Here is a 27481-nt window from a genome sequence, read left to right as displayed (position 1 = left end):
TTTAAAATATAAATATTTTGTAATAACAATATACACTACTGGTCATAATTTGGGATCATATGATTTTTTTTTTTTCTTTCTTTTTTTTAAAATAAAATCAATACTTTTATTCAGCAAGGATGTGTTAAATTGATAAAAAGTGATAGTAAAAGAAAATATATTATTAGAATATATTAATAGAATTTTTTTTTTTTTTTTTTGAAATAAATGCAGTTCTTTTTAACCCTTTTATTCATCAAATGTATTAGACAGCAGAGACTGTTTCCAACACTCATAATAAATCAGAATATTAGAATGATTTCTAAAGGATCATGTGATAGACTGGATGTTACATATGACACTGAAGGCTGGAGTAATGATGCTGAAAATTCAGCTTTGCATCACAGGAATAAATTATTTTTTTTAAGTATATTCAAATAGAAAACTATCTATTTAAGTTGGTAATAATATTTCACAATATTACTGGTTTTTTCTGTGTCTTTTTGATCAAATAAATGCAGGCTTGATGAGCAGAAGAGACTTCTTTCAAAAACAGTAAAAACAGTAATGTTTTTCCAAACTTTTGACCTGTACTGTAATACATATATATATATATATATATACCTAGATATAATGAATACTGAGGTGTCTAAATATGAGGTGAACTGTCGTGCTTTTTATGTGCGGGTAATATGTTTTAGAATGGTTTGATGAGTTATCTCTTTGATTAAAAAATATCAATCTGAATTTTTGTGTGTGGTGCACAGTCCTTCCTCTCTCTAGTGAATCTGCTTTTCTTCCCCTCACGCTATGAAAGGGGAGCTGCTGGGACATCGAGCGCTTCCTAACAGAACGAGTATAATCTAAGAGAGATGGCCACATCAGTTTTAGTAAGTACAATAGACTGGCGACAGCCCTGCGTCTCAAACCAATACTGGCCTATACATGTCTAGTCTGAACCCACAATCATGACCCGTCCACAGAATCTGTTCACTGACCTTGTCGTGTAATTGAGTGATTTCTCAATACAAAACGACTAAAGGTAGAAAGTGTATCCATGAAGAGTAGATACACTACAATTCAAAAAAAAGTTTTTATTCAGAATACAGGGAATACTTTTATTTCAGCAAAGAATGCATTAAACCGATCAAAAGTGGCGAGTACAGACTTTTGTATTGTTACAATAAAATCTGCTTCCTATAAATTCTATTCTGGGGTTTGAACTTTCTATTTATTAAAGAAATCCTAGAAAAATTTATCACTGTTTCTACAAAAAAATATTAAGCAGCACTACTGTTTTCAAGTGTAATTATAAAAAGAAATGTTTCTTGAGCACCAAACCAGCATATTAGAATGATTTCTAAAGGATCATGTGACACTGAAGAATGGAATAATGGCAGCTAAAATTCAGCTTTGCCATTACAAGAATAAATCATGTTTTAAAATATATTAATAATTAATAATTAATGAATGTGATGTTTAATCTCAGATTTTCATTATTTGCAGTTCAATCATGACCGTTTGAGGGCAGACTTTGACCGATGATGTACCGCACATCCCGCACTAGCTGTGGTCTTTTGCATATAACTTTTTTGAAAGTCTGATTTTTGACCATTTTTGCAATCAATCACTCACTCACTCTTTCCCTTTCAGGACCTGATGGGACCGCCTCATTCATTATTAACTCTGACGCAAAGAATTCACTCCCTCTTCAACTATGATACAGTCCCACACGTTTTGGCCTGAGGTATGATCAATAGTTCAGTCCTCTCTACCAGTAAATGGACAGGAAGGGGCACAGAACTGATAGAGGGTCCTTATAGAGCTTCATTATCTGATTACCTTTTTCCTCCATTCAATTCTTCTCTGGGGATCAATGGCTGATTGATTCAGCCTTTTGTGTTCTCTGTGCTATGATTATCCTGAATAATGCCAGACAGGGTGATACCAAGATATGAATTAGTTCTGAAGCTCTCAAAGGAAGTAGAATTGAAAGACTGGTGTAATCTACCTACTCATTTAAAAGGAGAACCATTTTGATGCAGTCGGTCAACACGTATCAGGGAATTACCATATGTTTTTAAAAAATAAATTCTGTTTTTATAAGAAAACAGAATGGGGTTAGCTCTTTAGATCACTTACTGCAGGCTGAGATCACATTTACATAGATTAAATAGTGGATGTGGCGATTATTTCCCCCCTACCACGTGGTATTTAGATTAAAAAGGATTATGTCAATATTATCATTATGATTATAACATACCATAGCCCTCCACATTTCATAAAGAACCTTTTTTAGAAACCTGAATCTAGGGCTCTAAAAAGAAAAATAATTTGAGTATAAGGAAAAAGAAGTGATTAAAAATAATGTTATTAATATGAACCATGAACAACCCAACCCAACAAGATAATTTATTACATTAAGAACCTGAATTTTATACAGGCTCCTTTTTTTTTTACTGATTTACTATTTTTTCAATCCTGTGTTTGTGTTTTTGAACAACTTCATCCAGACTTTCAGTGCGTGGTTCTGCTTCATGCTCGGGTTTCACATTAAAAAATAACAATCAAATCTCGATTTTATCATTGGGGTTTTAGTATTTGTCTCGTGATAGTTTTATTGGGCTTTTTCATGGATCGGAGAGAGATGCCAAGGCAACCGGCTAATCTGGCTAATTAGGCTAGTAGCCAAAATACTGTAGAGGGCAATTCGATGTATGGCCTTTGACAGTAGAAGGATTAGGTTTGTGTTTCAGTCATTGTTGTTTTCCCTGTTGAGAAACACTGAGGTTGGAGGTACAGCAGGTGTTTTTCAATCGCCAAAGATTAGGTTAAGTGTAAAAATGTTATGGATAGAGAAAAGGTGTCTTTTTTGAATATTTCAAACATTTTAATCCACACTGTGGGAGCATGACTGCTGAGATCTTACGATTGATAAGGTCCTCGAATTTTGATTGCGAGATTTTAAAGAAACATTCCTGTGTGTTTCTTCTGAGCGGGTGTTTGTGTTATTCCGCCTTGAGAATCCTAAATCTTATATATGGCATGTTCGCCTCATGCAGAGGAAGTTGCCTCTGGCAATCTAAAGATCGATTGCGGTTATGAAACTGAGTGCTGTTTATTTGTTGCTGTCATGTCTAGGTTTTGTTGTCGTTCCCCCTAATAAGTTCATGATGTTTAGTTTGTGGCATAGACCAGAGTGCAGATCCTCAGGCATATTCTGCTATTAAAATATATATAGTTAATGTATCATTTTCATAATTATCTAGCTTATCTGGAACAGTTCATAATAATGGGTTTAGTAGAAACATTGTTTATACACTCAAAAGTTAGTGAGACGTTAAATAAAGGAGAATAATACAGAGAAATAAAGATGAAGTATCAATTACTAACTTGATTTCTGAAGAAAAGTGTGTGTGGGTGAATTAATAATTTTGTTATGGCATTTGAAATCCACATGACCAACTTGAATATGTTGCGAAATCTGCACTGGGAAAAGTCCATTTACTAATAAGTAATATTACCACTCCCCAGCAACCTTCCAGTTATCTGCCCACATCCACTAGGTTACACCATCCCAGAGGAAGGGTAAGACTAAGAAAACAGCCACACAGTGTTTGATCAGCACATAATGCAAGCTTACCAAACAAACTCTTAAACCAACAACCAGAAATGAGTCAAGGTTCATTCTTTTGAATTCTTGAAGTAACGGTAAACTGTGATTTCCACTAACAAGATTAAATGGATGACATTCCTTGGAGTATGTTAACAACAGCCAGAGAGTGCAATAATCTGTGAGTTTAATACAATTACTCATTAATATATATCTTTTCTTTCTTTTCTTTCTTTCTTTCTTTCTTTCTTTCTTTCTAAAGCACATTTAATAGTCCACATAACTACCGATGATCCATAGTGCTGTACAATACAGCTAAAATAAAACAAATAGTAAACCATATAACAGCAAAACACAATATAACAATACAATTGACATGGCCTAGATAAAAGCTATTGACAAAAGATGTTTTTAAGCAGGTATTTAATACTGGCAAAGAGGGCACAGCTCTACTAGAAGTTTGTAATGTGTTCCATAGACTAGGACCGGCAACAGCGAAGGTTCGATCACCTCTGCAATGGAACCTCGATCTAGGAATAGAGATAGTGAGACCAAGTTTACTGGATTTTAAGGGACCTATTTGGTTTTTATGAATAGAGATTGCCACAGAGATATCTGGCTGTTGGGATGGCAGGGAACAAGAGGTGAACAGGCACATAAAGCAACATGAGTTCTTGGGCATGGGTCTGTGGGAAATGACAAAACTGTGACTGTTTTGTCTATGGAAAGACCCACATGCTATATGAACCAATGCCACACTCTTATGTTTGTGGAACATGGTCTGTTTGTGAAATATCAGCATGCAGTTCACAGCCCTCAGTTACTCCGTGTGTAATCGCCCCCTTGTGTCAGATTTGAGACTATGCAATATAAAAATAAATGTGGTTAACCGGTATTGTTAGTTATGTATCTGACCTGTAAAGTTGTTTGATTGTTGAAATGTAAATATGATGTAGTAATTAAGTAATGGCTGCTGATAAATTTGGCTTTGCCATCACAGGAATATATATATAATATTATATATAATATATATATAATATTATATATATAATAATAATAATAATATATATATAATTAAATATAAAATATATTTCAATAGAAACTTTATCACACACACACTATATATATACACACATACATATACAGTGCCACTTGAAAGTTTGTGAACCCCTTGCAGAATCTTTGAAAATGTGAGTAATTTTAATAAAATAAGAGAGATCATACAAAATGCATGTTATTTTTTATTTAGTACTGTCCTGAGTAAGATATTTTACATAAAATATTTTTTCTTCACTGATGCTCCTGAAGGAAACATGATGCATTAAGAGCCGGGGGGTGAAAACTTTTTTGAATTTGAAGATCAAGGTAAATTGCACTTAATGTGTTTTTCCGGGAAACAAGCAAGTATCTTCTGTTGCTTCCAAAGGGCAGTACTAAAATGGAAAAAAAAAATTCCAAAAAATAAGCAAAATTTGGACATCATTCTTTTCAAAAGTTTTCAACCCCCTGGCTTAATGCATCGTGGCTCACATTTTGCTATGGAAACTTTTTTTTCTAAAGGCACTATTGTGCCTTTAATGCACTGTGATTGTCCTCAGTGTAAAAAGATGGATCTCAAAATCATAGTCACTGCTGGAAAGGGTTAAAATATTCAAAAGATGTTGGAAAACTGAAGATTCCGCAGGACAATGGAGGATTTCTGAAGAACAGTTCTCAGTTAACCTGTTCAGAACAAATAAAGGACTCATGAAACAACCATCGCAAAACAAAATACAGTCGTGGGTCATCCAGGTGACCACACAAAGTATTAAGAACCAAGGGTTCACAAACATTTGAATGGGGTTATTTTAATAATTTAAAATGTGGACTAAATGTGAACATCTTTTATGTAAAATATCTTACTCAGGAAAGTACTAAATAAAAAAATAACATGCATTTTGTCTCTCTTATTTTGTTAAAATTACATTTTCACAGATTCTACAAGGGGTTCACAAACTTTCAGGTGGCACTATATATGATGTACAAATGTTTACATTTTAGGCTTATCACACTGCTGATGTATTTCTGACACATAATAGATTATCAAAATCCCTTTCTCTTGCAATTGTGAATCTAATCTAAAATCTTCTGCCCTTTGTGTTGCATCACACAATCTTTCATCAGTGCAACGTAAATACATCTAGCATAGCCTAGACTTTGAAGAGCTGAGTGCTGTTAGGATTATCAGTATCCAAACATCTGACAGTTATTATGCTTTGGACAGTTCACTCATCCTTGTGATCACAGTCGCTGTCCATTAGCAGAGAATAGACTGCGTCCAGAGCTAAGGCTTCATCTAAGCTAAGGCACATCTATAGTTAACTGGTTTTCAGCAGGCAATATAACATCATGTCTAATGATCGAGAACAAATTCAAGGTGAGCTTTAGACAGAGATAATGTCTACTAATGAGTCATGACGTATTTGAATTAATCTACTCCTTTCAACATGCCATTTTTACTCTTTTCGCCTACCTGCAAATGGTTTATAGTTGGCTCTGCATTTTTAAGCTGAGATAGGAGAATTTAAACTTAAAAGTGATTTATGATTATGAATTTTAAGGTACTTTAGGAAGGTTATAAAACAGTTGCATACAGTCTTAGTGGGGTAGTATGCTAAATTGCTAATACTTGAACACTTACTGCATGCTCAGTATTTATTTTCCGAGGTGCATCCTTTTGGGTATAGTATGGTATGCAAATAGGCACAACAGCTAGAGTCTCTACCTTCACAGTAGATGGAGTTTGTAGTAAGAAAATGTAGATTGAAAAGTGTTATAGTTTTTAGCTGCAAACGAAGCGCTGATGCTGCACTGATTCAACCTCCGTCACAGTACAGTGCCATTTAATGGCTGCATTGAAAACCCTCTACAATCAGCTTTGCTCAGCTGCATTGAATCACATCATTAGAAACCATTAGAGAGGAAAATCTGTGTCACCTCACCTTTCTAGCAAGCTCAGTCCCTCTGGCTTCTTCAGAACTGATATGTGTCACTATACTGTTCTCCACTCATACAGAATATCTTCATCTCATCAGTCCAGTGCAGGATTTCATGATTTATTGCTCTCACAGCTTCCATGCTAATTTCCCTGGTAATACGTCATGGAGTTAAAATGTAATATTCTCCAATAGTGTACACACAACTACTGCTGGCTGTTTGAAAGACTAAACCTCTTGATCAGAAATGACACAAATGATGCTCCACACCTGATTTTAAAGGCAAATGTCATAGTTTTTTGCTACTGTCATGATGATGGATTGCTAAATATTGTTGGGAGATGATAAACCAGCATTTTTCACTGTTCAGCTATGTAAAATTGAAGTAATGTTGCCTGTTAGTTGTTTTCCTGTAAACACTTCTTTATTCCATCTGTGCTCATTCAGGCTTTTGGGCGTGCTGTGCTGTAACCTGGATTCTTTTCTTTTGCTGGAGTCTCAGTATAACGTCTCTGAGTTACTGCTGCAGGGTCAGAGGGACAATGTGACAGAGCCGCCCTCAGGTGAAGGGTGAGTGACCGTCTCTCACTTTCCTGTATTCCCTTGAATGTAGTTCAGCACGACACACTAATTCAGAGTCAACCAAACAGTCACTTTCCAAAAGTAATAGATTTAAAAAACTTTTATTTTTTTCCATAGGCTTAGATAATTTGAATTAACAATGTGAGCATACTGTAGATACAGTATATATTGATTCTGTATATTGTTTGTTCTTCAGGGAATTCATCATTGATGGACTGTCTGTGGAAAGAAACCATATCCTTGTTCGAATCGGTACAGTTGGTGGCCCATCTGAGAGGAGACTTCCTCCCAGAGCCCTGCAGAAAGTGAGAGCATCTCCTTTTTCCTTCCTTATCTATTGTATGTGTAGTACAATAAACTGTTTTGAGTTGATAATGTTGTAGATATAATACCACGGAAGCAAAGTGTCACCAGATGTAATTTGGTTGCAATACACATTATTTTTTTTATTTTTTTTTACCATTTAAAAGCAGTTTTGTATTGGATATTCAGTTTGGAAAAGGTATGTGAAGTCAGATTTAATCTGTTATTGAATGCAGGATGCTTTTCACAATTTTGTGGTCATTGTAACAGTGCCCAGTCAATATTCTAGTTTTAGATGCCTTATCTACATCCCATGTTTTGAATATAAAAAACATAAATAGGGTCTAATATATCAGTATTCATATATCAACATAATCTCTATGGAGGGGTTTACTGCTGTGCTCTGGCAGTTGCTTATGTAAATTGTATTTTAGATGTCTCAGGAAAAATGCGAGGAAACAAATATTATGTTTCTAAAAAGAGCTTTGCAGATAAAGCCTATGTTGTAATGTAAAGAGATTTGTAAACAAGGCAGTAGATGCATATGTGACAGTTTGAATGATGGCAGAATTTGACATTCATGACATAGGATGAGGCTCTGGATGATGACTCAACACATCTTTAGGTGATTGCAATGACTGGAACTAAAAAATAAACCTGCACACTTTTGTGTTTGACAAACTAGGTCCTGTTACTCCTTTGTTTTTCATTTGTTTTATACCGAAATTAGACTCTTGATTTGAAACGGCAATAAATATTTATTATTGTAGCAATGGAAAAATGTGGTTTTGGCACAGTGAAAGGGGATGCTTTTAGAAAACAAATCGACATTAGGTGGCCAGACTGAATTCCTTGAGTAAGCTGTCATTCAGTACTAGTGTCTGGCTTGTTTTGGGCCAAAGGTTTGGTGTGTGAAGATAAATGTATTTTCCCATACATTAGAAAAATGTTTATGTGGTAACAGTGTTGTGCTCACAATTATAATACAGCTACTGTGAGTATCATGTTTTAGCAAATTAAAATGAGAAAATAATTTAAAATACACTACAGTTACTATACTACTGTTTTTTTGTTGTTGTTTTTTTTTTTATACACTACTGATTATTTTGATGTTTTTGAAAGTTTCTTAAGCTCACGAAGGTTGCATTTATTTGAACATGAACAGTAAAACTCTAATTACTGTTTTTTAGAAATATAATTTATTTCTGTGATGGGAAAGCAGAATTTTAAGCATCATTAATCTAGTCTTTATTATCACATAATTCCTTCAAAAATCATTCTTATATTTTAATTTGGTTTCTTATGGTCAGTGTTGAAAACAGCTGCTTAACTATTTCTGCAATGCATTAAATATCAGTTCAACATAATATGCCAAAATTACATTGTACAGGGTTATGTTATATACATTAATAGCTTAACAGTTAATAAAGACATGAGATTTTGCCTCCTGTAGCTTAAAAAATAATAATTGGAAACCACAGTATACCATATTTATGGAAAGTGCCCCATCTGTTGCCTTAGGGAATGACCCTTACCCATGGCCAATGGTGTCTACATACCCCCTGCCTAAATATTACATCCTTGACGTGCCCAAGACTCTCCGCACTAAACAGGGTAAGAACAATCTGTTTAAAGCATTAGATCCTACTGTATATATGTGTTATGTGATATTTTCGTAATTTATGAAAGCAATTCTCTTATTTAACCATTAGTTTAATTCAGTGGTTCTACTCTGTAGTAACTTCAAGGACACATTTCTCTGGTTATGACAGACTCATTTCTCTTCTTTAATGTTACAGCCATACATCTTAATTTCTATGTGACTGATTTTTTCCAGCTCAATAAATTAACGCCTAAAAACACTCTTCCTTTCGGAAGGAAGAAGCATCAGTATGTGGATGAAAGCCTACTCAGTGCCTCAGTGGTGTTTATTTCAGCCTGTCTTTAAATGTTAGGGTTAAGACAGTATATTGTTTTGAAAGCCAAGAAGTTATATAGTTAGTAGTTACAAGTCAAAGTCACAGATTGCCATAGGACATGTAATAAGAAAATAAATTTGTTGTGTACTGTGTTCAAATGTTTTTGCCAGAAGACAATCATTTTGACTGTTAAAAATGAACACTGTGCCTGTTTCTTCTCAGAGTCAGAGATCAGTGCTTTCTTGGCCTCGTCTAAAGAAACAGAGAGAGATGCTAGCTGGATGGATGACTGCAGGAGACAGTTCTGCAAGATCATGGCTACAAAGTCAAACACTCTCACTGGATACGGTATGACCCACATTCAGCTCTGTCTGAAATTCACAGCAAGATGCCCAGCTTCTCTAATCTTATACTGAAGTTTTACTACATTTAAAGGGGTCAAAATGAGAAATTAGATATCTGTTTAAAATGATATGTTTGCCCAGTCACTGTGAGGGAATAAGGATAAAGAAGGATAACTCAGACCATAACTCAGATCATGAGCAGAAACCTTTTTATTTGGGTATGTCATTTCTGTCTCCATGCCAAAAATGGGGGGTGACTGGTAAGGGGTTAACGCCAGAAGAATGAACAATATCCCATCCTTTTCAGCAGCTATCCTATCCTACTACAATCCTATTCTTTTCAGCAGCAAATTTCAGAGCAAATTGTTTCGTGATCCTGTCATAATGTACTGCAGGCTTTGCAAAGAGGCTGTTGTTGAAGGACGGGGAAGCACAAACTATATTGAGTTTGACAGCAAAGCAGCAGCTAGTGAGTCAGTGTTGTTACTCATTTCACATGCAAACAGGGCATTTACATAGAGGACCTAAAGGCACAACAGCACAAAACGGCCTGTTTAATTTTAAGGGTCAGAGAGATAGTGGAAAAATAGTCATAAAAAACTAAATTATGACTGCTGGAGGAAAAACAAATAAAATGATAAAAAAATGTGTGATATGACCCTTTTAAATTCAAAACAGCTCTGTTGCATTATATGTTCCAAACTTTTATTTATTTAGGAAAAGAAAACGTATAAATGTATGTATTCAGGATCTCGTTTACAATATGAAGCACACTTGGTTTTTTAGAACAAAGTTATTTGCATTTATTTACAATGTTCCTTGATGTCTGTTTCCGTCTATGTCTTTTTCCTTGAAATTTACCTTCTGTTTTCCACAGAAATGAAAGACTTTTTTTTTTCAGTATATTAATAATAAAGCTGTAAAACCCTTTGTGTGTGTGTGTGTTTTCTGGATTAAAATAGTAAAATATTTCAAGGACTTTGTTCTATTGTGAATGTTTACCATTGGCCAGTGTCTTAGTACATGCCGTTACTGTATGCCTGCCAATGTCTGATTCAGTGTAACACTGTGTTAGGCTTTTCTGTCTTAATTAAAGTGATATTCAAGTATCAGTCACTCAGCATATTGTCTAGCTGTGCTGCCTGAGTTTTAAGCATTGTTGGAGTTATGCATTTCAACAAAAAGGAAAATACATGCAACACTAAAGAAATTAGATTACAAGTAAACTTTTCATGAAAGATCTGTATTTAAACTCGGTGTACTGTAGCTTAAGACATACTTTGATTTCTCTAACATCCACTCCTTATATGAAATAGGCTCTTTTGCTGGAGATGTGAGGTTTGATTCAAAGGAAATTGCCTTGACGGTTCACATATCTTTTCTCTCACAGTTCTTGCGGATTTGTTGGAGAGGGTCGTCGTGCTGCATCTCTCGTCTTCATCCACCGACTGCTTCTTTCCACCGGCAGAATATAAAGGTCAGTCAACAGCACTTTAATGTTTAATGAATGGAATTTTTTTTTTTATATATATATATGTGACCAACTTGCAGACAGCTAACAGAGACATCATTCACTTCAGAGGGCGTATATGGAATAAAAAACACACAAGGGTATATATGAATATACCTTTGTGTATCATAGTCCTGCTTCTCATAACTATACATTAAACATGAAATATTTTCTGATTGGAGGTGATTGTGATAAAAAGAAAAAATAGCTTTCTGCTTGAAACTTTCTGTCCCACCTGGTTAGGACATGCTGTTAGTTCACTATGGTATGCTCAGTGTAAAAATCCATCTGGATGAGATTTGTCAGCTTTCCATTCGCACAAGCAAAATTATTTAGAAAATGGGCAAATAGTTGAGGCTCTGTGGTGTTTTCATTTATTAAACATAATGGTTCTCAGAAATAATATTGGTCATGCTCTTTTTTTTTTTTTTTTTAAAATCCCAGCCGCAAGGAATATCTTCTCGCTTGCACTTGTGTAGTGTGACCACTTCAAAAGAATGATTTGACAAAATTCACACCCCTCTCAACCTATTATTGTTTTAATATTTATAATAAACCTTGAAATTTATGATTGCTTTGTATTTGACTCCATGACATCAATTAAACATCTTTCAAAATGTCTACCTTCTCAAAACATCACATTTTGTATTCAGTGTCAGAGAGAAAAGTTTTTATACTTTGAAAGTCTTTGATAACTCTTTAAGTATGATGAGGTTCAGGGGTCAGTTAACTCTGGAGATTATTAGTGGTTTGGGTTATGGTAAGCTTGTGAACTTTTAATTTAATGACAGTGCTGAGTCGGAGACTACGAGTGAAAATGTTTCTCTTTTTTTAAATACTTTAGTAAATATTGAGTTTACTATAGAAAGAAGACATAACTTTACCCAGAAACTGCATTTTTTGAATGATAGATTAATTTATGAGAATTACATAAGGAATCAGACTTCTCAATCCCCAAAACTTCCCAAATAGGATATATGGGTATATGTATGGATGCCTGACATGGCAAGTGTTATTGTGTCATGTTAATTTAGCATTCGTTTTTTCCCTCCTTTCGTCTGCCTCTAGGTCTGTATCCTCCCCTCTCATTTAGCAGAGGAGTAGTGGTGACTTGTCACACTTCATCTCACTTAGCTGTTCATGTCGTAATCGCTGACTGATGTGAGCAGCAGGAAGTATGATTTGTCATTCCGCCCAAACCCTTCTCTCCTATTGGTTCATTTGCCAGCCAGTCAAGATCAGTCACTTCACTAGGTGCACATGTTTCTGCATTATGTCATCATTACAATCCTGACATTGTTGTTATATTAATGAGGATGGAGGAATGGCCCCATAATTATATCAGTGGGCCCATTTCCGTCTCACCAAGGGCATTCACTCAGTTAAGGCCATTCTTAAGCATGATGAATGAAGATCACGCAGCTGATGTTGATTTGTGGGTAAGCCGATGCTGAAATGAAAATGGATTATTTAACAGCACATTTTGTGCTCCATTTGCTGAAATTAAATGTGTATTTGAAAAGGTGGTGCAAATGGGATGTCATTTCTTTTTTTTCTTTTTTTTTGGTTTCAGTGGTGGACCACAGTGTAAAGACTCGAAGCCTGTCATCTGTGGAGCAGTTAGGTGTGGGGATATCCCTCAGGTAATATGCCATATCCAGGCTAAAACTTAATGCTAGATTTGCTAAACTTTGAAGTCCTTTGTTAAAACACTAATGTATACTTAAAAAAAAAAAAATTACATATGTATTATTACAATTATTACAATAGAAAATGTATTATTATATATTGTATACAGGTCTTAAAAAGTCTTAAATTCTCCTTTTCACAAATGAAGGCCTTAAAAAGGTCTTGCATCGAAGCAGAAAGTCTTGAATTCATAGTCATGGCATTAAATGTTGCATGCATGCACTGTAAAAAATTATCATATGAACATAATGAAGTGATGCTTGAAACAAGAACAAACATCTGTCAATGAGGTATGAAAACTTGTTTTACTTTTTAATTATGTATTAGCCCAGGACAAATATGGAGGAAGAACAGCACTTCTTAAACTGTGATCAGAATGTACAGTAAAAGTTATTTTCATATTGTTTTTTTTTTTTTTTTTTGGGGTAAAATGATTTAAAAGAGTAATTTAAAACCTGTTTAAAAAAACATTCTTAAATTTGCCTTCATAAAACATTATATTACAGAAATATATTATATACAGAAATATTACATTTATTTTATTATTATTATTATCATCATGAAAGTAAAACAATGTAATTGTTATTGATAAACACATGTATTTTGCTTTAAAAATTTTCATATATTTGTACTGGTATGTAGACAGGACAAAACTACTGCTTAGGAAAGTGATTTTTGCAGCGTGAATATTCAGAAATGATTTCAGCTTCACTGAAAGCCACTGGCATTCTGCGGTATGTCAGCACACTAGTTAAACTCAATATGAACCCATTTAGATATTTTGTCTTAAGGCAATCCACAATGACTGTAATCAGGCAATGCATTCTAGTGCTCAGCACATTGGGATAATTGTAACTCTCTGTTAACCTTCATTTGGTGCTGTTTCTCAGGGAGAGACTGTACATGCGTGATAAAACTGAATTTAATTCGGTTGTGAAATTTGTTCTTATTAGTCAAGAAATATTGCCTTGAGAAATTTCTAATTATGTAAAATGTCCGTAAGTTGGTGTTTGGAGGAGAACATTTTAAACAATGTCTTTTCATCTTTGTTTAGCAAGGTCTTATTGAATGGGGTATTAATGAAGCTGCTATGTAAACATGGTGTGTGTGTGTGTGTGTGTGTGTGTGTGTGTGTGTTGGTATGGCAAGTTCCTAAAGCTATTGAGAGAAGATTCAGAGCAGGATCTGTGTCTTCTGCTCAAAGCACTGTCAGGAGTTCCTCTCTCAACAACGAGTCCGTGTCACTTCTGAGCTCTGTATCCTTCTCATTACACTTTATAATATTAATCAAGCGAAAATTCAGATGTTACATTTGACTGTGCACAATATTCTAATTTGCTGTAGACCACGTATTGACTTATGTTAATGTGGATGAATCATTAATCATAATGATAAGCTGAATGCTATTTTTAATTTCTTCGTGCTGTTTTCCTTTACAGATAAAAGTTTAGCATCAGGTATGCATTAGTCAAATAGAAGCTCCAAAATCTACCACCATCCATTGATTGGACATTTTCTGTGTTTCAGTCATTTTTCTGGAATTAATTTTCAATAATTAGCCCCCAAAACATAATTGGATAAGCAAGCCATTTTTAAAAAAAAGTATTACTGTCTTTACATTATATAACAAATTATTAAACCAAATAGCATTCATTTATATAAATATATGATCATAAATATAGCCCAAGTGCACCTTTGAAGGGTTTTCATGAGGTTTTAAATGATAAAATAATACATAGACTGCCGTTCAGATGTTTGGGGTTTAGAATTTTTTTATGTTTTTAAAAAAATATATGTATATATATGCACACCAAGGCTGCATTTATGTGATCAAAATTAATTGATCAAGTTATAGTTAAACATTTGCGGACACATGATCTTTCATGATCTGCTAGGACACTTCTAGACTTTATCTACTAAATATCACCTTGAGATCACTCACTCACTTGAGATCAATGGACTTTAGTGTTTAAATACTTTTGGGCCACTATTTTGGCATTGTAGCTGTTGGAGAAAATAGGTCAGCCTCTAAAATGTATTGAAGATTCCTTGACCCGACTGTCAGCCTGTTTTCAGGGTGGTTATCCTGGTCACGATTGGTTTGCCGCCTCAGTTTTTCTGCTCATGCATGGCGACGTGGGTCGTTCTCTGAGTCTGCTCTTGCGTTTCTCCCGTCTGCTGCCGTCTGCCTTCCTGTGGCCCCCAAGACTGCACAGCTCTGTGAGTTAAAGCCTGTTTCATTTCTCTCTTTGTTCTCATTCATGTCAACCCTTTAGTACATGCTGGGGCAGCTGTCATCAAGAACGGAGCAACAAATTGTACACACACAACAAATTAAAGTAGTAGGTTGGCACAAAAAAATATAATTAAGTCATTTAAATTAATACCTGTATTCAGCAAGCATGCATTAAATGAAAAAAAAAAAAAAGAGACATGGTTTTACATAGTTACAATTAATTTCTATTTCAAATAAATATCTTTTTGAAAATTTCTATTCATCAAAGACCCTGGAAAAAAATCATCACAACAGTTTTAAACATTTCTATTAATAACTGATGTTTCTTGAGCAGCAGATCCTTCTTTCTGAAGGATCATGTCACACTGAAGTCTTAATAAGTTGGTTTAAATTGTAATAATATTTCACAATATTGTTGTTTTTACTATATTTTTGATTAAAAAAAAGCAGTCTTGCTTTTTTTTGGGTGAACTATTCCTTTAAATGTCTTAAGCTTGGCCCAGGTTGCAATTTTGTACTACTAATAACAGCTGCATCTTTCTCATGTTTAGTAATGTTCTGAATTTATATTATGTATATGCTTGCGTTGCTTTCATATCCATGTGGCCGTAAACAAAACTCAGCATTTTGACCTGCATTATCATTCTAATCTCCATTTGCATAGGAAAAGTTAATACTGGGAGGAAATGCTGGATATCATGATATTACTGGGGGAATAGTCATTACAGTGGTTCCCATAAAATTTGGATGGAGCAATCTCTCTCTCTCTCACTCACCACTCACTTCACTCACTCACTCACTCACTCTCTCTCTCTCTCTCTCTCTCTCTCTCGTTTCTCTTTATTTTTCTCTCTCTCTCAGAACAGCGGATAGTGAACAGAGCTCAGTTAATAGAGTTTCAGCTGTAAAAATATGTGCAGGATATGATAATGCTCCACACACACACACGAGTTTTGTCTGATTACAGTTCCATATTTCTTGAGCTGTCAGAGTGGCCATGCCATGTAAATCATTTAGCTGAGAGACAATGATGGACAATCAGGAAAAAGACACAGCCCTCACATTTGTCACAGACCTCTCTAAACAGGAAGTTGAAGAGGCAGCTAATAAAGCTTGGTCGATTCATTAGCATGTGCGGTGTTCTGTTGTTTTCTGTGGTGGCCAGAACTCTTAAAGGAACAGTTCTGTCATTATTTACTCACCTTCTTGCCGTTGTAATACACTTTTTTTTTCTCCAGGAGAACACAAAAGGGGATATTTTCTATTATTTTGCATAATGTTTCTATTTTTAAGAATTTAAAAAAGGGGATTTTCACTTAAGAAATGGGGGGAAAGCATCAGAAAATTGGTTTTGTGTTTATTTACGAGTCTTCTCTCTCTTTGCAGAGTTCTCAAATTTCATTTGCACTTCATTATCAGTCATGACACGTAAGAACTAATGCAGCTTAGGATCATAAGGTCACTGCACCTTGCGCAATGCATCTTCATACTTTTATTGATTGATATTTTTCGTGTTTTTTAGGGTACATCTCCCTATAGAGATCGCTCAGTCGGGCATTCATCCCATCTACTCTTGCACCGCTCATTATGTTGAAATGTTGCTCAAGGCCGAGGTTCCTCTGGTTTTTCTGCCTTCAGGATGTCTGGCTTCACTCCCTCTCAGGTGCTGTGTTTTAAGTACTTCATTTTTAATTACTTCACACCAATCATCTCTGTTGGTAAACAACCAATCAGACTTGCCAATGCCAACCTGTACGCATTTTGTGTAGCAGATCTGGTATTTTTAGTGTTCCAGAACAGCACCCATCTTCCCAAATTTGTAAGGAGAATTGTTTATCAATCTATTGTCAACAAAAAAGAAGCTTTAAGGTTTCCATTTAATGAAAGCCATTGTCAAAAAAGACAAACAATGTCCAACAGGGATGTCCTGTATTTAAGCTCATCATATGTTACTTCATCACAAATCCCCAGTGGGAGTTAAACCACTGACGGTGTGAATCGTGATCGCTGGGTGAATGAGTGTAACACTGCCAGGGAAGAAATATAAAGACGTCTTGCTATATAAATATAAAGGACATTCTGCTATGACCTGAATGACTGGCAATCTTCATAGACAAATTCAGTGATTACTCAACGCTGTGCTCTCTCTGGCGTTTAATATGCATGATCTCAAAGATCTGCCTCAAGTCTTCTGTCAGACTGAGTCAGATATGCTCCTTTTTCTAGCAGTCAAGGACAAATATATTGAATAGTAACTGTGTTTTCTGCTTTTAGTTTTTTTTTTTTTTTTATTCTTTATCCTTTGAACACTTTCAATAGGCCATCATCGGTGTGGGAACTTTTACACAGCAGTATAATGCAAAAAACCCTCTGCAGTTGCTACAAAAATACCCAAAGTTCTAAAACTTATAACTAGTTTTGAATGGACAGAAACTGAAGGAAAGAAGATTTTCTGTTTTAAATTGAGTGTCACCTCCATCATAGAGGGCGTCCGTGTCCGTGCACTCGGGGAGAGTGTTTCGAAATCTAGACAAAGCAGGAAGAGTGTCTGAAAGAGAGACACAGATGCTGTATAAATTGCCTCCCAGAGTGGTCTGAATGTACAGGAGGCATGTACGCGTAGCAGAACTGGAACCCCATCTACGATACCACAGAATAATTGAACAGCTTCTAAGGGAGGATTATATGACCTGAACTTAGTTCACTGCCACAGTAACAAAACAGAAATGCATCAAGCCTGGAGATGAAAGGGATTTTCTGCATATTATGACTTTAAGAGACTTGATATTTTTTTTTGTCTGAGCTCAAGAAAACATTTTTCCTGTTATTCATACAAAGTATTTTTTTTTTACTTGTTTTTCCAGTGAAAATACTAATATAAGCATAAACCACATAGTTTTGTTAGATTTATATTTAAAACAAGATGTAAGTCAAAAATAAACTCTGGTGCTGTTCAAAGGTTTGTGGTCAGTCAAATTTTCATCAATCAAATTTGATCAAAATACAGTAATGACATTAATATTATTACAATTTAAAATAGCTGTCTTTTCTAATTTAATATATTTTAAATGTTACTTATTCGTTTTTATGGGTAAAGCTGAATTTTCAGCTGCCATTATTCCAGGATCCTTCAGAAATCATTCTAATATGCTGATTTGCAGCTCATGGAAATATTGATTATTTTTACCATCAATTTTTTGATGCCCTACTGCTTTAGATGTTTTGTGGAAACTCTTTTATGTTTCATGTTTTATTTATACAATTTTATGCTCAGGATTCTGTGATAAGTAGAAAGTTCAAAAGAACAGCATTTATTTAAAATATAAATACTTTTGTATCAATATTAATGTCTTCATTGGCACTCAAATTGAATGCATCTTTGCTGAATAAAAGTATTAATTTCTTTCAAAAATAAATATCTTGCAGTTTCACTTCTCAAATAAATATAGATATATTTGCTGGAAAATAACAAAAAAGCTTATTAAGAAAGTGGTGTGATGATTTTGTTTCATGGTTAATTATGGACTCTTAACAGGTAATAGACTGCATCAGACCTTGAGGGCATCATGTTAGAATTCGATACTCAGAAGTTTTTGATCTCTCATTTATTTTTCCAGCATCTCATATCGAATTGATTTAACGAAACATTTATGGTGCAAACGTTGATTTTCTGAAAACTACTTTTCCTTGCTCTTACTCTGTTTGTCCTTCCACCTGTTATGCAGATCTGTATTCAGTGGCTTGGTCAGTGCTTCTGGAACTACCTGGACTGGTCTGAGATCTGTCACTATGTAGCCACATGTGTCATCATGGGACCAGATTACCAGGTGTACATGTGCATCTCTGCCCTCCGTCACCTGCAGCAGGATATTCTGCAGCACACACAGACGCAGGACCTGCAGGTCTTTCTTTTAAGGTGCAGTATAACTTTTTAAAATGAAAAAAATATAATGTTACTCATCCTCAGTCCAAACCAGTATGACTTTCTTCTGTGGAACACAAAGGAGATGTTTAGCTGAATGTTCACACTGCTCGTTTAATGAAAGCTCTAAAAAGGATAAAACGGCACCATATAAACTTATAAAAGTGCCCCACAGAGGAAAGAAAGTCTATTCGAAAAAAGTAAATGATAGAATTTTCATTTTTGACTGAACTAGTCCTTTAAGGTGAGAAAATCCTGAGCCAGTGTTGTTTTAACGGATGCACAGAGGTTTACAGTGTACAAGATTAAACACACTCTTGTCCTTGTTTCACCCTTGAAAGTTTAAAACTTTTCAGTCTTTGTGTGTGCATCCGGTGTACCCTGTACAATAGAGAAAGTGTTTCAGACAATTCCTGAAAGGTTTCTGAGGATTTGTACATATCCAAGATTACCAAACTTATCTATATTTAATCTAAATTAAAGATCTGGATGGAAAATGACTCATAACAATCCCTCCTGATGTCACTCTGAAGCTGAATGCCAGAGTAAATGTACAATGAATCCATTTTGGATGATTCAACATTGGAGAAATCAAATCCTACTAAAGTCATTCTTTGTTTGCAGGATTCAAAAAGCAATTGTCTGTCACCTGCCAAATACATCCAACACTTTGAAAACCATTTACACAGTCTGGCTAGTGAGTTCAAAGCACTACTGCAGAGCCATTTTAGGCCTTTTTTCTTTGTTTTTATCAGTAACCATAGGCAGCGGAATAGTTTTAATGTCTTTAGATAATGGGTACTTTTAATTAAAATGTAATTTTTTGTGTTTCATTTTAAACACACCAGCGTGCAGCCATTGTCTAGTTTTGAATGGCTTTGTGGGTAAAAGCTTTAGGGAAACATCTGGACTTTCACAATTGTTCTTCCTAATGGGCTCTGTGGTTATATGTAGTTGTTTTTGCTACTCCCCAGCTGTAATTAATGGTGTGTGAAAAAGCCCCCCCCCCCCATGTCATTTCAAATCTCAGTTTTGTTCTTCTACACATTACAAAATTAGATATTTAGCAGAATCTCCAAGCTGCTTTTTGACATACAACAAAAGCCCAAAATTTTATATTCAAACTTCATTACACCAGGTTTGACATTAGTGATGCTAAGCACCTCTAATTTTGTGTTCCATGAAAGTAAGTTTGGACTGGCTTGAAGGTGTATAAATTTTTTGGTGAAGAATTCCTGCAAGTTCATCATAGAGTTTATTAGATGTTATAATAGGTCATGTTACAGTAGGTCATATGAAATCTAATTCTATGTGAAATTGTGATTGAGAAGACCAGGGTTCTGTCTTTCATATTCTCCAGATCATGATCTTTATGTTTTCTTTAGTTTACTTTTTCACTCATTGTCAGTTATTATCTGACTCTATTCAGTTGTATATCAAGATGCTCTGTATTAAAATGTATGGCTTTATCTAGCTTTCATCAGCAGTGGATGAAAGTGTTTATCATTTGTTTTGTAATAGACTATTCCAGTCATTAGTTTTTTGTTTGCTCTTATCTATTTTGTTTGTTATTGCCATACCAACTTGCTGTGGTCTGCAGTTATTATCACAAAACTTCTTACACTGCAGGCATATTTTATTTAATGCAGCAAAACTCATAAAGATTTATTATCCTTTCTCTCATTTTCATCCATTCACCATGAACCGAAGTGTCCTTCTGTAACTTGAGGCACAGCTTTAGGACTTGCATTCGCTGACTCATCGTAAACAAAATGTAATTCATTTGGCTTTGTCTAAACAATATTATTTATCCCCAGCTAAATGTCAGAGTATATTAGGCGGTGCATTGTTTATTTAGTACCAGAATGTGTAGCCCCATCTCACATAGTGACCTCTTGTTTCATTAATATATGCCATTTGTTACTATAGGCAGTGAGATTTGGCACAATATTTATAATGGGTAAAATCTTGCATGATTTCATTCAGCAGTACACAACTTTCTGGGTGATTTTAGCCAATCTGTGTGCAGGATAATCAGGATCTGCTCAGACTGGAACAAGGATATCAAAACTCTTATCGAAACTGATTGAGCGCAATCTATTCTAAAGCTGTGTTATAAAACCCGTTCTACCTCTTTTTCCACAAACCGGCTCTCTCAAGCACTGCTCATCAAATCTCTGCTTCTTTTGCCCACTTGCAGGAGGAACCAATCCACGGCTTCAGGGTGAGTAATTACCTGGAGTACATGGAGGGGCTGGAACGCAACTACAGATCCATGGTGCTCTCGGACATGAGGAGCATTTTACCAAGGAGCAGCTAGAAGGAAATAGACCACTGAAGATCAGCAGGGACTGAAAGTGCTTGTGGTACAGAATAATACTGAAAATGTTGCAATGATTTTTTTATAACACAAACATGCTCGATATGTGAAGAGGATACTTGTTTTATCAAACACATTGTGAATATATCCCACTTGCATTTACTCCCTTTGATTTGTTGGGATCTTATACTGAAGTAGTCTCACTCAGGGAATCATAAATATAAGAACACAAACTCTTCAAAGCCATATCGCCACTCAGTGGGATGTATAAAGCATAGTAAATAAATAAGCGCAGTAAATCGGTCAAAAGTGATGTGCAAAAAGGATGATAAAGCAAACCTTTCTACATACCGTGAGCATGATCAAACTTCCCCTCACCAAACAATTTACATTTTCTTGAACAGAATTCTGTAATACATAATTGATTTCAATTGCAGCTGTAATTATTTTGCTAAATTATTCTATATATTAGGCTTATATGTGGGTTCATATACAGTATAATTTCAGATTTATCACTGTTCTAGTCTGCTTTTCCTTTTAGCCTTTTGTGCCTAAAGTACAATTTTCCCTTCCTAGGCTAATTACTGGACTCAAAGAATTTAATTGTTTATTAATCTTTTCCTCGAACAAACTTCTGACAGCGTATGTAATTTTGTATCTACAGTCCTGTTTGTCACTTCATTGTTGCTTGTCAGTAATGATGTTGGAATTTGACACAATTGTGTCAATGCTATTAATCATTGTAAAAGCTTTATGATGTATAGTCTGAAATAAGACCACCGATGTCAAAAAAATTTTTTTTTCTTTTACCCAAGATCTCAGTGGGCTTATATTGTAAAGTCTGAAAAAGTAGCATTCATAGAGGGCAGAAAACATTTAGGCTTTGTTCTGTGCATTTTCACTTGCAAAAACCAGTCATTTTAATAGGAATTCGATGTGATCGGGTATTTTACATGTGGGCAAAGAGATTTCCAGATGGGTTCAAGATGGTTACATGAGTCTGCAATGACCAACAGACTTCTGTATGAGCTGTGCTTCATACACTGATTCAAAAGATAACCCCAAATGTAGGTGCACAAGTTGTTTTCCAGTCTCAGCCAGTTATATGACATCAGTAAATAAGAAAAATTCTAAGCTTTTGATGCTTGATTGTTGTCATGATGGACAATCAAACATGAAGTATGTGTGACGTCAACACTTGAGTATACTATGACTCACAGGCCGTTGACGCAGTCTTGTTGTGTATTGTGTGTTGGATTTTTTTTTTTTAAAGGCATATATTAACATCTGTAGTCTCTTATTCCCATCCTAAGGAATTTGTATAGAGAGGCGGTATCACATTTTGACAGGCCGTCATTAGCACATAGATGCAATCTCTCACCCTCGCCATCTGTAACTCACACAGTGAATAATGAATTAGATCATTAGAGAGGTGTCTTTCTCCTTCACAAGAACTGCTAAATATTGCATACTGTTTACTCAGTAGGAGGCAGAAGCAGTTATAATTTTAAGCTGTAAAAAGTTCCCTCAGAGTGCATATTTTTTACTTACTTTCTCCATTGCATTAAAAAATAAAAGAGGATCACCCTTAAACTTGTGTATATGCTCAGATAAAAAAATCAGTTGTGCATCATCAGTTGATTTCATCTTTGTGTAATCATAACGAGCAGTACACGGTAATCAGGTTAATGATTTAATGAATGATTGTTGGCCGACAGTCATTTGGAAAGCAGTGTGTGTCTTGTGTTGGCTCATTGTAAATTGACAATACAAGGCTTTTGTGACATGGATGTTGATGATGTATCTGCAGACCAAAATGGTAGGATAATTAGAAAAGGATAATTATGGGTAATTAAACTGATTAACTGATAATTAAGACCCATCTGTCTCTGTATTAGGCTTGAGGAGTTGCATTAACTTGATTTCTCTCTGGTAAATATGCTTTCTTATTCTCCTTCACATTAATTATCCCCCTTGTGACTGCCAAAACCCATCTTTGTGAAGAATCTGCTTGATGAATGGGAGAAAGTCATTCGAAAGTGAGCATCACTGCCCCTTACTTACTCTGAAGAGCACTTGAAACAAGCAATATGAAGCGTGCAGGGTATTAAGGGCTGTTCACACCAAGGACAAAAACTAAAGTTTTAATAATTGTTCTCATTCTGTAATAACAGTCTATACCACAGAAAATGACAAAGAACTACATCATTGGAATCAATTTCGGAACAATTTTTTCTGATGAATGATAAAAACATTGACAGACACTCAGCTCTAGCATTTAAAGTGGCAATGACATAACTTCAGTGTACGCTTATAATAAACAATGTTATTGTGCATCAGCATTGACACTAACAACTAACTCACACCAAGGATGATAACTATAAAGATAGCGATAAAGATAGATAGATAAATTATCAATATCAAAGAATAGTGAAGCCCACACCACAGCTATAACGATAAAGGCACAGAGAAAACAATATCATTCCGAATCACTTTCAGAACGATTTTTTCCAGCTGATGAACGATAAAAACTTTGACACCCAATCAGAATCCATCCTGCTATAACGCGCTCGAGAATTTAAAGCAGCAGACGAGTGACGCTAATATATTTAAAGCAGTATTCTTTTTTGTTATTGTTATTGGTGTGTGTTGGGGTTAAATGTTGTGTTAAAGATAAAGTTCTAAAAATCGTTCAGAATATTTAAGAATAGCAGAGGTCCACACCACAGCTATAACGATAAAGGCACAGAGAAAACGATATCGTTTGGAATCACATTCAGAATGATTTTTTCCAGTGATAAAATATTACAAATATTGACGCCTACTCAGAATCCATCTTGCTATAATGAGCTCAAATTCAAAGCGGCAGAAGAGCATGCACTAAACATAAACAGACAATATCGTTCGCTGTTTTGGATAGTAATATTGTTATCTTTATAGTTATCATTCTTGGTGTGAACGGGGCTTAGGATTTTAAATTGATTTAAAACTGTATTTACTGACTGGTTGTTTGTATTGCAACAGACAGTTAAAAGATGCAGTTTTTGTCAGTAGTATTTTATAGAAATAAATGTTAGTCATACTTTTTGCTGTACTTTTTTGGTAACAGTCCAGTTTTGAATTAAGTCCCTGTTATTTAGGTGAAGCTCATGAGGGTTGTTCTTTAGCACTGATGTTCAAAGTGTCAGTCCACTGGATAATCTACTTACTGTGTATTGATGGACACACAATCAATCTGAGGGTCTTTGAAGAAGATATCACAAGCATTATCCATCTCTATTAAACTCCAGAATCTCAAGGGGTGAGGGGATGAATCCATTTTCTCTCTGTATCAATTCTAATCTGGACTGATTAGCGTGTGATTAGAATGAATGACTTTTAACTCTCCTTGTCCGCTAATGCAATGCCAAGTAGAATCAACGATAGGTCAGCTTCTACAGCAAACAGATGAGATGGTAGAAGTCAAATTCTAGTTCCTTTTGGGATAGAATAGGCTTATGGATCAGGCTCACAAACTAAGAGAGTTAAAATCTACAGACTTTGTGCAAAAAGTAAAACTCTTTTATGTTCAAAGTAGGCACTGAAGAAAGGAAGCGAAGAGGAGGAGACGAGAGGCAGAAGAAGATTACCACACAAGCGTAACCCATCCATTCCCTGTCAGAAGAAGCCAATAATTTATAACACACATTATGTATTGTACACACACTTCCTCAGTCAAGCTGGAGCGCTGCTTTCATCACACACCATCAATACCACCCTTTTGAATCGTATCACTGTTCTGCAGTAGCATAACATTGTCCTCTGGCTCCTTGTCCTGATGTATTTGTAGACTTTTCTTTTCAGATATTCTCTTTTCGCTGCGATCTAACCCATAATGACACCATCAGCACAAATTTCCCCTCAGGCCCACCGACGAGACCATCGGGTTAATTGCAAAAAGTCTCATTAGCGTTATCATACTGGCAGCCCTTTGAATTACCAGAAACACAATACTTACCAGAGCACAGGGAGGGAGTCCAATGAATCGAATATGAGAGCGTGATCAGCTAGTGCAGAGTAACCCAGGGCAACAAAAAACAAAAAACGGCATTATTCTTGAATGTCTCTGTCTTTTCGAACCACAGGAACAGAGATTGCAGATAGTGTTTGAGTGAAGCGATCACAGCAGAAGTGCATGTCAGAGCCAAAGAGGTGAGGGAGTTTCATTCTGTTTGCTGTCACACTCTTTACCATTCAATTCTATATCTATATCATCTATATCTATCTATCTATCTATCTATCTATCTATCTTGTCTGTCTGTCTCGGTCTGTCTGTCTGTCTGTCTGTCTGTCTGTCTGTCTGTCTGTCTGTCTGTCTAGTCGTCTGGTCTGTCTGTCTCTGTCTGTCTGTCTGTCTGTCTGTCTGTGTTGTCTGTCTGTTCTGGTCTGTCTGTCAGTTCAATCTTCCTTAATGAAGGAGTGAGAGTCCAGTAGAATCTATCAAGGTGGTCCAACTGGCCCACATTAATTATTTTAAGAATATTAGATACTGTAATTTCTGCTATTTTGGATCCATCATCGGAAACCAAAAAGCAGTTCTAGCATCTGGGTTTTCATCTGTCTTTATGATATTCTGCTATTTTGTTTGATCCCTTTAGACACATTTTTCTTTTCAGTTAGCTTGAAGTTAAACTGGTATCCCACTACTTAACTGTGAAAAAGGAAATAACAAAATCAATTTCAGTACAAAGAACAAGCCAAATGGAATTGTGGGTGTTGATTGGGAAAAAAAACTGGACTGTCACATTGCGTGGACAGCTGAGAGATTTTTTTTTTCATTGTCTCCTGCCTCCTTTTACATGTGAAAATGCCTATATTGGCTTTGATTTTACATAATGTATTGACATCTGTGCAGTGCATATAAACGTGGCACAAAAAAACTGATGAGAGGCCATTTAATGGTGATGTGATAGTTGGCATCTTTCCTGGCAAACGTTTATTTCGTTCCTGCAGATGGGGAGTTCAGTCAAAACACGCTCCAGGTGTTACTGATGTGTGTTTTGCAGTAAAATTGATCTGTTGACTGATTGCTTTTTGCCTAGAATAACCCGGTGCATACAAAATACACAGAATAACTTTCTGGTCTACAAAACAGGAAAAATGTGACTGGCACTTCCTGCCACAATGCGAATGATGCTTGGAAGGTGTGGTTTCTAGATGATTGCTTATTGGCCCCTATCAAAAGAGCCCACCCCCAAGACCCTTCACATAAAACCAATATATAGTTCTAAATAAGTGCTTACAGACAGCATACAAGGAAAGATAAGTGATGGGTTGTAAATTGGTATGCCAGCAGCTTCTGTGGCTTCCTCCACTGAGCAGATGAAACAAGATTCTGCTTAATGCTTTTCATTTATCAATACAGCACCATCTGCAGACAAGCAAACAGTCTCAACGGTGAGCTTGAGCTCTGAAACATTAATGACAGGCGTCACGCAAAAAGGTCCTGGAGTCATGGCAGAGCTGCTAACGGAGATCTTAGGGATCAGACTGACAATTAACCCTGGTAACTGCACACACATCCAACACTCCAGTAGTCATTTCAGTCTTCTGACAATCACCGGGACAAAATCTTCTTGGGTTGGATTTTAAGTTCAGTTTAAAGCATTTAACCACTATCACGCAGGCACTGATTCTATAATATTTTCTAATGTTTATATATCCATACATTAAAAACAAGTTGAACAATTAAATACAGGAATACAGTAACAATATTTTCTGTCTGCACTTCATTACCACTAACTGTTGTTCGGCTATTATTATGAATAGTCAACTCCTTTTCAGATCATTAGTCAGCAAATTTGCCTGTAAGCAGCAGGGCAGGTGTCATGATGGTCAGAAGCATTATAGATCTCACTAAGCTGAGTCATCATCGCTAAAATCAGCTCAAGAGTTCTGTTCGTTTGGAATCTAAAGTCCATAATGTCAAGTGAGTTAGTTGTTTACTTTGTAATTGGTCAATTTTAACTGATTTGACATTTGGGCTGATTTGCAGATTGTTTTGAACATCCTAAGCTATTATTTTCTGCACACCGTTAGAATACTGTTAG

General features: G+C 35.5%; 1 pseudogene; it reads left to right on the top strand.

The window, feature by feature from the left end:
* LOC109044947 overlaps positions 1-21468 on the top strand; it is a 37441-nt pseudogene extending 15973 nt beyond the window's left edge.
* Positions 21469-27481: the final 6013 nt, after the last annotated feature.

The sequence above is a fragment of the Cyprinus carpio genome, chromosome B20 (genome assembly GCF_018340385.1).
Source record: "Cyprinus carpio isolate SPL01 chromosome B20, ASM1834038v1, whole genome shotgun sequence".
Classification (NCBI taxonomy): Eukaryota; Metazoa; Chordata; class Actinopteri; order Cypriniformes; family Cyprinidae; genus Cyprinus; species Cyprinus carpio.
The sequence above is the reverse complement of the archived record's forward strand: the minus strand, read 5'-3'. Positions and strand labels throughout refer to the sequence as shown.